The 15,691-nt window shown below is 40.1% G+C and overlaps 1 long non-coding RNA gene across 2 annotated transcripts in view; it reads left to right on the top strand.

The window, feature by feature from the left end:
• LOC309799984 overlaps window positions 1-15,691 on the top strand; it is a 77,481-nt gene that overhangs the window by 23,200 nt on the left and 38,590 nt on the right. For both annotated transcript variants that reach the window (XR_014293382.1, XR_014293383.1), the window contains exon 3: window positions 3,207-3,319. This is a non-coding gene — a long non-coding RNA (uncharacterized lncRNA). The remainder of the gene's footprint in view (window positions 1-3,206; window positions 3,320-15,691) is intronic.

Here is a 15,691-nt window from a genome sequence, read left to right as displayed (position 1 = left end):
ATGGCCCAGGGGTTGGGGACCCCTGCCCTGGAGGACCATCAGGAAGCCCCACAAGTCCTTTGAGAGCCACTTCCCCAAAGTACAGTTTTGATGAGAAAAGTCTTTCTGGCATAAAACCTGATTCATTTGAGACCCAAAAGGTAGTGTTTGTGTCACATTTTCCATGGAATTTCATTTTCACCAGAGGCAAAACACTTACATCTCCACTGGGACTCTGCAACTCATGGAGAGTTTGTGTGCTATCAGGGGAATAATAGCACATTCCTTGAATGCTGAGAGAATAGCCCAAAGACTCTGCCCTTGATCAGATTAGATGACATGAGTTGGAGTTTCTCATTCCATTTTTAGCCTTAAAGCAAGCTGGGCCTTGTGGGAAGACTCACTAATTCCTGATGTGTTGGATCAGCCATATTTCACACAGGCTGCAGTTTTATGAAGACATTTGTGTCATTCATTCACAGCTCTGAGTTTTGTGGGGTTTTCTTTAAACATAGTACTTTACCAAACATTAGGATCAGCTTCCCTTCAGGGAACTCAAGTTTCCCTTTTTAAAAAACTAGTGTGTGAACAATGGGAAAGGAGGTAGACCACATCATGGAATCCATTTCTTTTTTTCTGGAGAAGTAAGTGGTTTAATTCTAGTTGCCTCAGATCAAGGAGTCTTATTCTTAGGGGACAGCTGCCTAGTGCAGCACCTTGGTTCCCGTTAAAAGCACCACAGGACATTCATAACTGAGATGTGACAGATTGCCCCATGCCTGGATCTCTTGCTCAGGGCTGCCAGCATCATTAATGGACAGATGGAGCCATCCTCCCTTCCTTGGCTGTGTCTGTTTAATCAACTTTGGAAGTAGCTATAATACCACCAGCTTATAAAAGTGCTTAATAAATATCTAAATTGCAATACCCCCAGAAAGATGTTCATCTTGGTAGAAAAATCTGACAAAGGAGTGTCAGAATCTTTATTTCAAATCAGAGCAGACCCATGCAGACCTTGTATCTATATGTAGCAGTATGTTGAGGGGCACTTTAACTTGGGTCTTACTAAGAAAAGCAGAAAGCTTAGTTGAGAATTACTGAAACATATAGAGCTGAGCTGAGAGAAGACAGTGGTCTGATGTAGACCTTAGGTTTGTCTTCTGGATTCCACTGACCCTCTTCTTAGGCTACACTGTTAGTATCCTGCTCTGATCTGCACTGGATTATTGCTTTCTTGCTTCTAGACCCTTACTGTTTTCAGAGAGTTCTCAGTCTTTGTTTATACTTTTACCCAATGTTCCCTTTAAATACAACCTTTCTCAGTTACAAAGGAGAATGTGATTCTTTCCAGTGTGTGGCAAAGTACTGGCTATTTACTTTGTTTACTACCAGCTTATTTGCTGATGGTCCTATGCCTTTCCAAACCCAACACTAGCTATTCTTTTTGTCCTGCTCTTTATGTTCTTTATTTTGCCTGTCATGTAATAGAAGAAAATTATAATAAACACATTTTTTAACCTGTTTAAATTACAGCTGAATACAAATTTCCTGCAATGTGTTGTAGGGCTGTCTTTGTAATACCATAGTCCTTTGGAATCATCTTGGCTGCAAATAAACAAATAGTTAACTAATAGTAACTTAAACAAGGAGGAATCTATTTTATGAGGGTGATTAATATAGTAACAAGGTAGTAAAGATTCCATATTGACTTATCTGTCATTCTTTAGTCTCTCCCATATGGATGTAGGTTAGCCATCTAGCATTAAGCATTATGTCTTCACAAAAATATCCAAAGGAAGACAGGGAGACAGTGCACACCATTCGAGTTTTATCTCTCTTTTTTAAATAGGGAGGAAAAATTTTTCCAAAATTTTACCCCCTGGCAGATTTCTCCTTAGTATCAAGGGTCAGGATAGGGTCACACGCCTATGTTCTGCCTATGATGAAGCTGGGAAAGTAACTGGCCTCTCTAGTGGAAGTGGACTTCTGTGTGTAAAGAAGAAGGAGGGGAAAAGCTGCTAGGTAGTCAACCACTGTTATGGACTGAATTCATACGTTGAAAACCTATACCCCAGTGTGAGGATATCAGAAGATGGAGTGAGGCCTTTGGGAGGTAATTAGGATTAGATGAGGTCACAGGGATGCAGCCCACGGGCCCTCCTGCCATTTTACACACACACACACACACACACACACACACACACACACACGCACACACACACAGGAACCTCTCCATCAGTTAACCCCCTCTTGAGAGTAGAGTTGACTCTGTCTGCTGTATCCCCCAGAGCCCAGAATTCTAGGAACAACACTGTAGAGTACTTTGGTAGAGGACCCAACATTAGTTCTGAAGTGTGAGAATGACATACACACATTATCTCCAGCCTGTAAGTTCACAGAGGCAGGACTAGGTCTGACTCGTGCCCTGCTTGGTCTCCTGTGAAGACCTGGCATGTATAAGGTCCTCCTTAAATATCTGCTGCATGAATAAATGAACTAAATGAATGAGGCAGAGTGGAGAATGGACTAGCATGGGAGGAGGCTACTCTCAGGCCACTTAGGAGACTGTTATAAGAATCCAGGTGAGGAATCATGGTGGGGTTGGAGAGAAAGGGCCAGAATTTAGACCAGCACTCCCCAGTAGAACTTTCCGCAATGATGGACATGTTTTATTCTGCACTGCCCGTTACACTAGCCACTAGCCACATACAGCATTGACTACTTGAAAGGTGGCCAGTGAGACTGAGGAACTGAACTTTTAATTTAAATTTAAATAGCTATATGTGGCTATTGACTACCATATTGGACAGCACAATTCTAGGGTTTTTGTGACAGAATCAAAAGAACTTTTAATAAATTGGATTTATTCATAAATTCAATCAACAAATATTCATTGACTGTTTACTAGGTTCTGGAGGAGAAAATTGGGGCCAATCTGCGGCAGTTGTGTGTGCCATGCCAAGGTGTTTAGACTTTGTAATAAAGAGTGGGAGGCTGGACAAGCTATTTTAGCAGGATTGGTCAATGAAATCTCACTGAGAGGTGATAAGCTGAGAGTTGGATGATGAGAAAACTATGGAGATTAGGAAAGAAAAAACCCAAAACCCCAAACAAGAACTAGAACAATCATTGATGAAAGAAAGCAATAAAATTCAGCCTGAAGACACTTAAAGCAAGAAGGTACCTGCACCATCTTCAAGTCTAACTCACTCATTTTCTGTCTCCAGAAAGGAAATCGAAGTCCAGAGAGGTAACTAGACTTGCCTGTGGCCACACAGCTAATTAATAACATAGTTGGGAACAGACTTAATCTCCTAACTTCCAACTTCGCACCCTACTGGTAAGTCTGAATCTCATTTTCCTTGCTAGTAAAAAGGTTATTGTGAAAAATGAAAAATGTAACATAGGCAAGGTGTTAAAAATGGTAGCTATATTTATTATTGGATTTGTTTCAATGTTACAGTGTTCCTCTCAAGTAATTATGTTATTAATAATAACTGTAGTATTATTTTAGTAATACAAAAGCATAATGCAAAAAATTTAGTAATTTAATAATGCAAAAAGCATGAGAAAGGCAGTGAACATTCAACTCATGATTTGTTTTAGTTATACTTGTTTGGGGTGAATCTCAACTTTGGGCCTGTGCAATCAACATCAGGCACCACCTGCCATTTGCCTAGAGGCAGCTGCTGGAATTACAAATGCTGTCAGGGAAGAAATAACCAGCCTCTCCACTGCTGGCCTTGCAAGCCCACCTTGTTAAGTGGTGGCAGGTATCACAGTTCTAAGGGTTTTTTCTCTCTTCTTCTGAAGAGAGAGAAAAATGAGGCTGTGGTTTTCCCAACAGACAGAGCTGTCATCAAGCTCTTTATGGAAAGCTGCCGTAGACAGGGGTTGAAAAGACGATGAAGGCTTTAACACAGTGTGAAAGTTGAAATGATGACAAGGGTGCACTAGAAGCATGTGACCCAAGAAAGGGTTTTCTGCCTTCAGGGTTAGGCCTTCATTTGGTTACTTGCCTTTTTATATCATACTCCCTCCCACTACACTTCTGCCCTTTGAGCTTCTATTTTTATAAATATTCAGATAGGACAAACAATATGATGAATAAGGTCATAGCTTTGCCAGAGTGATGGTGTTGATATATCCATGTTGACTCTCCTTGACATCTCTGTGTCACTTGACTTTCTGACCACACCTTTGGCGTTCAGCCCAGGAGCTTGGACCCCAAGCCCATGCTCTATTGGTTCTGTTGTGTTGCATCTGAGTTTGATGACTATGGAGCCATCTGTGCAATTATCAGTAATCAATAGTTTCATATACCTATTGCATGATCGCCAGAGTAACACTGACAACAAGGCATTGAACAACTGCAGGTTGCATATGAAAGAGTGACCTGAGAGCCACATCTGAGGCCCACTGCCCACTGCCTCATCACTCCAACCCTCCCTGGCCAGGGCCAGGACCCTCTTCCCAGACTGTAACCCCATCACCTCCCATCATTCTCAAGTATCAGTAGCCATCAGGATGATGCCTCTGCACTTTCCAGCCCTCTGGTGCTCCCAGTGCATCCTATAGTGGACACGGTGACATATTCGGAGCCACAGAGGCAGAAGGTCCAAGTCACTGGCCTGAATCCAAGCAAGTGTGGATTCCATACCTCTCTCTACCACTTAGTTCAGCTTGGGCCAATTATTTCATTTCCCCAAGTCTCCATTTCTTCACATGTAAAGCTGGAATATCTACCTCATAGGATACTAAAGAATTTTTAAATTGTATCATTGTATATGAAAATGCTTTGAAATTAGAAAGTACTATTCGAATGAGTGCAAGGCATTTTCATTAGTCTACACTACATGGTATTTTTGTGGAAAAAAATAAAACCTAATGAATATTAAATTATATTCATATCTAGCCAATATTTTGTAATAAGTATAAATGGAGCATAACCTTTAAAAATTATGTCACTGTTTTGTACACCTGTAACATATAATATTGTACATCAACTGTACTTCAATAAAAAAATTATATTCACATCACTTCATTCATTCATACATCCATTCATTCATTCACAAAGTTTTATTAGACAACCAGTCTGGGCCAGGCACTCTGTCAAGTGCTAGGTAGTTATATGATTGTGAACAGCCCAGATTCCTCATGGAGTGTACAGTTTATTTAGGGGAGGGGGACATTGTAAGCCACTAGTCATGCAAATATATCTATAATTACACAGCATGCTAGGTGCTATGAAGGGAAACGTGCATGTGGATAACAGTGGAGGGGCATAAATATGAGACTTGGTTGAGTTGACTTATGCAAAGCAAGGGCCTTCTAGGGAGCAGGAAGTGCATAAGGCAAGACCTCAAGACAGCAGAGCACTTGGCAAATTCAAGGATCCAACAGGCCCTTGTGGCTAGAACACAAGAAAGGAGAGGGATTGTGTTGCCAAAATCAGGCAGGCAGACCAAGAGTCACAGACGACTCCTAGGATTCTCTTATGAGATAGCTGAGAAGTGTGAGACTAGTGGAAGAAATGTAAGTAGAAGTTGTAAGACTGAGAGAATGTTCTTACTAGAGAAATGCAGTAATGTGGTCCGTTTAGTTTGAGATAGGATAAATTCATAAAGATTCTAATCTCTCGGGTGGTGAGAATTTTTACAGCAGTGTTCAGGATTTAGACACAGACATAGAAATTAATTTTTACATTGTTAGTTGTAACTTTCCACTTCACACTCCTCTATATAAACATTCTTACATGTTCGTAGTCCATAAACTTGTTATTTTTATCAGCTGTGTAGTATTCCATCATGGTATTTTTGGTGCTTCTATACACTTGTCTGCTTTTTCGTTCTTTGTAGTTTTTTCCCTTAAAAATAGTGCTGCTGGGAATATTTTTGTTTTCCCACAAGTTATTTTCTTGGGTTACATTCCCCTCATGGGTCATTTCTCTGCATGTCAGATAGCTGCTCTGATGCTCACAGTGTTTTGTGTCAGGCTTCACTTGCCCTGCCTGGGTGGGAACAAATTCCCAGGGTACCAGATGCTTCAGGGAGTTGGTGGGGGAGGGGCAGTGGCAGGCAGGAGGAGGATTTTCCTCATTAGATGTACAGAGAATGCAGGTTGTTGTGTTAATACGCTAATCCTCTAGGATGTTGCCTCTATTGGAGTTTTTTATGCACTCAGAACCTCCATGGCCCTTAGCCTGACAGGTAACTCGTTCTCCTCCCTCACTTTGCAGTTTCCCCCAAGGTCTTTTTAAGTTCTGGTGAGTGTTGTATGTGGAACAGAAAGGTGCAAAGGTAGTGGCAATGAATTAACTTGTTGTTAGCAGGAAGTGATTGTGAGACGAGGCATAAAATCTCTGTGACTGTAATTAACTGAAAGTTATAATTACATCATCTAAGGCAAATTGTTCCCTGAGTGTCAGCATGTTTACTTATTCCTTTATTTAATATTTCATTCTAACTTTCTAGATGGGGTTGAGAAATTAGTCAGGGACCAGCTTACCAGGTCAAGCAGGTATCTGGGAAATTCATCCAACTAATATATTTTCCTTGCCTGGTCGTATCTCACCTGCTCATCTGATCTAGTGTATCTTTTCAGCATTTTTAATTTATTATTAATTTTTTAATTGAAGTATAGTTGATTTACAATATTGTGTTAGTTTTAGGGGTACACCATAGTGGTTCAGTATTTTTGCAGATTTTATTCCATTATAGGTTATTACAAGATAATGGGCATCCCTGTGCCTTGTTGCTTATCTATCTTATATGCAGTAGTTTGTATTTGTTAATCCCATACCCTTAATTTGTCCTTCCCCCACCTCCCTCTCCCCTTTTGGTAACCACCACAAGTTTGTTTTATATATCCATGAGTCTGTTTCTGTTCTGTATATAAATTCATTTGTATTACTTTTTATTTTTTATTTTTTATTTTTGTATTACTTTTTAGATTCCACATATAAATGATATCATATCATATTTGTCTTTCACTTTCTGACTTATTTCACTAAGTATAATATTCTCTAGGTCCATCCATGTTGCTGCAAGTGACATTATTTCATTCTTTTTATGGTTGAGTAATAGTCGTGTGTGTGTGTGTGTGTGTGTGTGTGTGTGTGTGAATACCATGTCTTCTTAATTTGGTCAAAAAGTTACTGGAACAAAACAGAGTAACTGAACTCATTTGATTTGGGACAGGAGTATAGCTTAAGTTCAGTTCTCTGGGGAAGAAAACCCCTCAATTCTCTGTGTCAAATATAATGTCATATAATAATTTAGTCTACAGTTGTTGAAAACTGGGGAATACGTTCCAAAAGTTTTCTCTACTTTATCAAAGCAAAAGAAGACAGAAATGGAACATAATAACCAATTATCCTCTTTCTCAAAAAGAATATGTAAGAGAGGAGACAGGATCCTGATGGAATGTCAGCCATTTTGGTCAGGACCACCATCACTTACTGTCAGTGATGTCTGTAGTTAATCATAATGGCAAGGATATTAACCTGCAGCACCTGCATGGAGTTTTATGCTTGACACTGTATCCTTATCTCACCACTGTGAGGTGGGTTTTGTCAAGATCACAAAGCAGTGAGTGATGGACTCCGATTCACTGCTCCTCACCTCTTCTCTACCCTGAGGACACAATGGCTGGAGGCCATGTAGGGTAGCAGGACAAGACCATGCTGCAAGCATGGAGAATTGCTGGTCATGTTAGCCTCTAATCTGTTAGGTGAGTTTAGGTAAGTCACATAAACTCCCTGAGGTTTTGCTTCCTATAAAGCAGAAGGGACTCCTGTTTTTTCTCACTCCCATTGTGAAGGCTTGCCAGATAAAAGCTGTGAAAGTTTTTGGACAGTCAACCATAAAGTCATAACAATAGGACATTATTTTGTATTGTGATCACTATGATGATGTGGCAAGATTCTCATATGAGACATGGTAGCTGCTCTGGGGTAAAGATTCGCAGAGGAGTCAAATTCAAATGTCACATCCAGTGAGGTTGAGGTTCAAAATGAATCATTTGATATGCTGACATGCCAGGGAATCAGATAATTCACAGCCAGGAAGCAGCAGGAATCATGAACGTTGTGGATCTGACTTGATTGATGTGGTGACAGATGTATTCAAAGCATCACCAGGCTCCCTAAACAGATCTCCTTCTAGGGAAGCTGATATCTGTAGGAGGCTCCCTCCAGAGACTGCAGGCCAGGAATTGATCATAACAGATCATGAGGTAAATTTTTACAAGACTCAGGGGTTCTTCAGAGTGATCTTGCTGACGTTATCCTGACTCAGACTCCACCGTGCCTTGAACAATTACCACATCTCAGGTCTTGGGTTTCTAGATGATGGAATACTTCCATAGCTGATCCAGGCAGCAGGACATGAAGGCAAGGCAGAAATGTCATCCATACTTCATATAATCCCAGTAGACTGGTGGGTCTCAAACTCCAGGGAGAATAAAATCTCTTAGAAAACTTGTTCAAAGGCAGATTTCTGGGATCCATTCCCAGGGATAGAGAGATCCCATTGGTATAGTTTGGGGCCCAGAACTGTGCATTCAAACGAACTCTTAAGTAACAATGCAGGTAATGTAAAATTAACATTTTCAGGGAAAAAAATGTAGAAGAGAAGGGCCCTGAATGAGAGTTACTATGATAAAAATTAAAAATCTAACATTTATTGAGCACTTACTATGAACCAGGCACTCTTCTATACATACATTACTATAATACCTAATATGCCATATGTAAATTAACTCCTTCCATCCTCACCATGATCCCATGAGATATACAATAATATTTCATCCATTTTTTAAATGGAGTAACGGAGGCACAGATTGCTTAAGAAGATCCTAGCACCTGTGAGATCATGTCTTGGTTTCATAGTAAAATGTAAAAATGTTAATATCTCAGAAGAACTTTCTAGGAAAGGGATGGATTGTTCAAATCCCACCCAGAGGGAGAGTCATTACTCCTATAGCTCTAGCAATATAGCCTGATTCTAATATTAAAATTCATGCCAGCCTGGTAACTTACAGTAGGGATGGAGCTTGGGGGAAACTGCCCACCATAGAATCTGTTTCACAGGATCCAAACGTTGAGATTGGGGACCATGAAACCCCAATAGTTACAGCTTTGTTCATAGGGCCCCGGCCTCTAATGCAGAAGTTGCTCTTCTCCCAACCAACTTTCTCTTTGATGGAGTCCTGTTGAAATGCTGCAGGCCTCATCCTTGCCTACCAGGTTTACAGAAGGAGGAGTTTTTAAGCCTCTACTAATTAAAGTATAATGCTAACCATCTACGGCCAGTTAGCTCATTTAATTAGAGCCTATTAAGAATAAGGGTAAACTCACTGAACCCTACATTTACTCTCTGTTATGAAAGAATTCTTTGGAATTTTCCCCTTTTCCTTGGTTAAGAAGAGCAAAGAGGCAGGAGACTTGGAAGACCCTCTTAACTGGGTGTAGTTACTGAGACAGGCCAGCCCAGAGAGAAGGTAGTACTTAAATGTTTGTTTAAAAATGCTCTTTCCTGGTTTAATTATCCATGTACCATGATTTAAAGAACCTTGAAGTTGGCTGATCATTGCTTAAAATTTCGGAGCTCCAGAGTTCCAGGCCTACATTTCTAAGTGCCTGACTGCTAAAATGTTCCATTTGATTGCTCTGCCAGAATCCCTTCCTCCAAACATATCCCAAACTGAATCCATCATGTTCTCCACCAAGTCTCTCTTCTCCAGATGAAACTGTTTCTGTTCCTGATGACACTTCTCCCAGTCCAGGCTCAGAACCACAGCCATCTTTGAATGCACCCTCCCTAGATAGTCATCTGTGAGAGAAATTCACAAATTCTCTCTGTTCTGCTTTTATTCTTCCAACACTCTCATTACTGTCAGTACCGCAGTGCAGATCCCTTTTCACCTTGTGGTATCTGGACCACACTCTGGAAGCTAATGTTGTCTTCCTTTGTTCATCCTGTGGCTTCTTCCTACAGTGGCTCTGGGAAATTGAAACCATATCATTCTTGAGCTCAAAATTTCTCCATGATTTTTATTGCCTATGAAAAGGTTCTGCAACCAATTCCATTGTGTGTGTTTGAGGCGGGTGCAAGGGGCAAGGTGCAGGGCAGGGTGGGCGTTCTACCCACACCACCAAGCAATTCTTGGACACCAGCTGGGTATCCTACAATTCAGCTCAATTTTGACTCACTATCTACCCAGATGGCATCAGATTCCACAAGTTAAGGGCTCAGTCCCACAAGATGTCCCTCTACTTCAGATGTCAATTGCAAGTCCAGTTGTCACCTATATTTCTGACCAGCTGGCTATAAATCAGAGATTTCCTCAACCCTTTCCTGGATCTGATTAATTTTCTAGAACAGTACACAGGACTCAGGAAACCAGTTTACTCACTAGATCAAAAGTTCATCACAGGGACTTCCCTGGTGGTACAGTTGTTAAGAATCTGCCTGCCAATACAGGGGACACGGGTTTGAGCCCTCGTCCGGGAAGATCCCACATGCCGCGGAGCAGCTAAGCCCGTGAGCCACAACTATTGAGCCTGCACTCTAGAGCCTGTGAGCCACAACTACTGAAGCCCGCACACCTAGAGCCCATGCTCCACAACAAGAGAAGCCACCGCAGTGAGAAACCTGCGCACAGCAGCAAAGAGTAGCCCCTGCTCAAGGCAACCAGAGAAAGACGGCACGCAGCAACAAAGACCCAACACAGCCAAAAATAAATAAATAAATAAATAAATTTATGTTAAAAAAACCCAAACAGTACATGGCAGGAAAATGAAGCACAAGTATTGTTTTTAATCCACATGTTGATCTGTTAAGTGACTGTGATGGTTAATTTTATGCGTCAACTTGACTGGACTAACAGATGCCCAGATAACTGGTAAACTATTATTTCTTGGTGTGTCTGTGAGGGTGTTTCTGGAAGAGATTAGCATTTGAATCAGTAGGCTGAATAAGGAAGGAAGAAATAAAGAAGATTGCCCATACCACTTTGGGTGGGCATCATCCAGTCTAGTGAGGGCTTAAATAGATCAAAAAGGTGAAGGATGGGCAAATTTGCTGTCTTTGCTTGAGTTGGTACACCATCTTCTCCTGCCCTCAGCCATCAGTGTTCCTGGACTTCAGACTCAGACCAGGACTTACACCATCAGCTGCCCTGGTCCTCAGATCTTCAGAGTTGGATTGAATTATACCACTGGCTTCCCTTCTCCAACTTGAAGATGGCAGGTAGTGGGACTTGTCCTCCATAATTGTGTGAGCCAATTCCTATAATAAATTTCCTCATATATATATATATATATATATATATATATATATATCCTATTGGTTTGATGTCTCTGAAGAAATCTGACCTGGATCAAGACCCTGGTCTCCCCATTATGCTCACCCATAGTATAATGTTGTCTTCTACCATCTGCTGGTAGCACTTCTTTTTTTTTTTTTTTTTTTTTTTTTTTTTTCGTCACCCAGACTTTATTTCAAGGGAAGGTAAGAATGAGGATATTGTAAACACAAGTGTTCTTGACAACATAAATTATAGTTCCCAGAAGTTTCCCCCATGTGTTCCAATGTCATCATTACTGTTGTTTACCACAATCACAAGCAGTTCCCCCAGAGATAATTAGAAGATAAGCGGCTTCAATCAACACCTCCTGCAAAGTAAATAACTTTTCAGCTCTCAATCTTCATCCATCCAACAGTTCCTTCTTTATGGGACTCTCTCCTCCCCCTCTTGACTAAGGAACATTAGATTCTCTTTTCTGACTTTGCATTAGTTTTTTTTTTTTTTTTTTTTTTTTTCAGCTTTGGAGATATTTTATTTTGCTTGTGTTAAAAAAAATAGGGTTGTCTTTATTTTCCCTTATATAGTCTTGATACAAGATCTTGTCAGATTTATGAATTATGAATATCTACTCCCAGCCTATGTCTTGCCTTTTCACTTTCTCTTTTTTTAAATTAATTAATTAATTTATGGCTGCATTGGGTCTTCATTGCTATGCACGGGCTTTCTCTAGTTGCGGTGAGAAGGGGCTGCTCTTCATGGCAGTGTGCAGGCTTCTCATTCCGGTGGCTTCTCTCGTTGCAGAGCATGGGCTCTAGGCATGCAGGCTTCAGTAGTTGTGGTTTGCGGGCTCCAGAGTGCAGGCTCAGTAGTTATGGCTCATGGGCTTAGTTGCTCTGTGGCATGTGGAATCTTCCTGGACCAGGGCTTGAACACGTGTCCCCAGCATTGGCAGGCAGATTCTTAACCACTGTGCCACCAGGGAAGTCCGCCTTTTCACTTTCTTTTTTTTTTTTTTTTTATTTTATTTTTTTGCTTTATAACAAATTTAATCAGTTATACATATACATATGTTTCCATATCCCCTCCCATTTGCGTCTCCCTCCCACCCTCCATATCCCACCCCTCCAGGCGGTCACAAGGCACCAAGCTGATCTCCCTGTGCTATGCGGCTGCTTCCCACTAGCTATCTACCTTACGTTTGGTAGTGTATATATGTCCATGCCGCTCTTTCACTTTGTCACAGCTTACCCTTCCCCCTCCCCATATCCTCAAGTCCATTCTCTAGTAGGTCTGTGTCTTTATTCCTGTCTTACCCCTACGTTCTTCATGACACTTTTTTTTTCTTCTTAAATTCCATATATATGTGTTAGCATACAGTATTTGTCTTTCTCTTTCTGACTTACTTCACTCTGTATGACAGACTCTAGGTCTATCCACCTCATTACAAATAGCTCAATTTCATTTCTTTTTATGGCTGAGTAATATTCCATTGTATATATGTGCCACATCTTCTTTATCCATTCATCCGATGATGGACACTTAGGTTGTTTCCATCTCCGGGCTATTGTAAATAGGGCTGCTATGAACATTTTGGTACATGTCTCTTTTTTAATTATGGTTTTCTCAGGGTATATGCCCAGTAGTGGGATTGCTGGGTCATATGGTAGTTCTATTTGTAGTTTTTTAAGGAACCTCCATACCGTTCTCCATAGCGGCTGTACCAATTCACATTCCCACCAGCAGTGCAAGAGTGTTCCCTTTTTTCCACACCCTCTCCAGCATTTATTGTTTCTAGATTTTTTGATGATGGCCATTCTGACTGGTGTGAGATGATATCTCATTGTAGTTTTGATTTGCATTTCTCTAATGAGTAAAGATGTTGAGCATCCTTTCATGTGTTGGTTGGCAGTCTGTATATCTTCTGTGGAGAAATGTCTATTTAGGTCTTCTGCCCATTTTTGGATTGGGTTGTTTGTTTTTTTGTTATTGAGCTGCATGAGCTGCTTATAAATTTTGGAGATTAATCCTTTGTCAGTTGCTTCATTTGCAAATATTTTCTCCCATTCTGAGGGTTGTCTTTTGGTCTTGTTTATGGTTTCCTTTGCTGTGCAAAAGCTTTTAAGTTTCATTAGGTCCCATGTGTTTATTTTTGTCTTTATTTCCATTTCTCTAGGAGGTGGGTCAAAAAGGATCTTGCTGTGATTTATGTCATAGAGTGTTCTGCCTATGTTTTCCTCTAAGAGTTTGATAGTGTCTGGCCTTACATTTAGGTCTTTAATCCATTTTGAGCTTATTTTTGTGTATGGTGTTAGGGAGTGATCTAATCTCATACTTTTACATGTCCCTATCCAGTTTTCCCAGCACCACTTATTGAAGAGACTGTCCTTTCTCCACTGTACATTCCTGCCTCCTTTATCAAAGATAAGGTGACCATATGTCCGTGGGTTTAACTCTGGGCTTTCTATCCTGTTCCATTGATCTATCTTTCTGTTTTTGTGCCAGTACCATACTGTCTTGATTACTGTAGCTTTGTAGTATAGTCTGAAGTCAGGGAGCCTGATTCCTCCAGCTCCATTTTTCGTTCTCAAGATTGCTTTGGCTATTCGGGGTCTTTTGTGTTTCCATACAAATTGTGAAATTTTTTGTTCTAGTTCTGTGAAAAATGCCAGTGGTAGTTTGATAGGGATTGCATTGAACCTGTAGATTGCTTTGGGTAGTAGAGTCATTTTCACAATGTTGATTCTTCCAATCCAAGAACATGGTACATCTCTCCATCTATTTGTATCATCTTTAATTTCTTTCATCAGTGTCTTATAATTTTCTGCATACAGGTCTTTTGTCTCCTTAGGTAGGTTTATTCCTAGATATTTTATTCTTTTTGTTGCAATGGTAAATGGGAGTGTTTCCTTGATTTCACTTTCAGATTTTTCATCATCAGTATATAGGAATGCCAGAGATTTCTGTGCATTAATTTTGTATCCTGCAACTTTACCAAATTCATTGATTAACTCTAGTAGTTTTCTGGTAGCATCTTTAGGATTCTCTATGTATAGTATCATGTCATCTGCAAACAGTGACAGCTTTACTTCTTCTTTTCCGATTTGGATTCCTTTTATTTCCTTTTCTTCTCTGATTGCTGTGGCTAAAACTTCCAAAACTAGGTTGAATAAGAGTGGTGAAAGTGGGCAACCTTGTCTAGTTCCTGATCTTAGTGGAAATGGTTTCAGTTTTTCACCATTGAGGACGATGCTGGCTGTGGGTTTGTCATATATGGCCTTTATTATGTTGAGGAAAGTTCCCTCTATGCCTACTTTCTGCAGGGTTTTTATCATAAATGGGTGTTGAATTTTGTCGAAAGCTTTCTCTGCATCTATTGAGATGATCATATGGTTTTTCTCCTTCAATTTGTTAATATGGTGTATCACGTTGATTGATTTGCGTATATTGAAGAATCCTTGCATTCCTGGAATAAACCCCACTTGATCATGGTGTATGATCCTTTTAATGTGCTGTTGGATTCTGTTTGCTAGTATTTTGTTGAGGATTTTTGCATCTATGTTCATCAGTGATATTGGCCTGTAGTTTTCTTTCTTTGTGACATCCTTGCCTGGTTTTGGTATCAAGGTGATGGTGGCCTCGTAGAATGAGTTTGGGAGTGTTCCTCCCTCTGCTATATTTTGGAAGAGTTTGAGAAGGATAGGTGTTAGCTCTTCTCTAAATGCTTGATAGAATTCGCCTGTGAAGCCATCTGGTCCTGGGCTTTTGTTTGTTGGAAGATTTTTTATCACAGTTTCAATTTCAGTGCTTGTGATTGGTCTGTTCATATTTTCTATTTCTTCCTGATTCAGTCTTGGCAGGTTGTGCATTTCTAACAATTTGTCCATTTCTTCCAGGTTGTCCATTTTATTGGCATAGAGTTGCTTATAGTAATCTCTCATGATCTTTTGTATTTCTGTAGTGTCAGTTGTTACTTCTCCTTTTTCATTTCTAATTCTATTGATTTGAGTCTTCTCCCTTTTTTTCTTGATGAGTCTGGCTAATGGTTTATCAATTTTGTTTATCTTCTCAAAGAACCAGCTTTTAGTTTTATTGATCTTTGCTATCGTTTCCTTCATTTCTTTTTCATTTATTTCTGATCTGATTTTTATGATTTCTTTCCTTCTGCTAACTTTGGGATGTTTTTGTTCTTCTTTCTCTAATTGCTTTAGGTGCAAGGTTAGGTTGTTTATTCGAGATGTTTCCTGTTTCTTAAGGTGGGATTGTATTGCTATAAACTTCCCTCTTAGAACTGCTTTTGCTGCATCCCATAGGTTTTGGGTCGTCGTGTCTCCATTGTCATTTGTTTCTAGGTATTTTTTAATTTCCTCTTTGATTTCTTCAGTGATCACTTCGTTATTAAGTA

This window comes from Mesoplodon mirus (assembly GCF_964341445.2).
Source record: "Mesoplodon mirus genome assembly, chromosome: 3".
In the NCBI taxonomy this organism is placed as follows: Eukaryota; Metazoa; Chordata; class Mammalia; order Artiodactyla; family Ziphiidae; genus Mesoplodon; species Mesoplodon mirus.
This window is presented reverse-complemented; position numbering and strand designations above follow the sequence as displayed.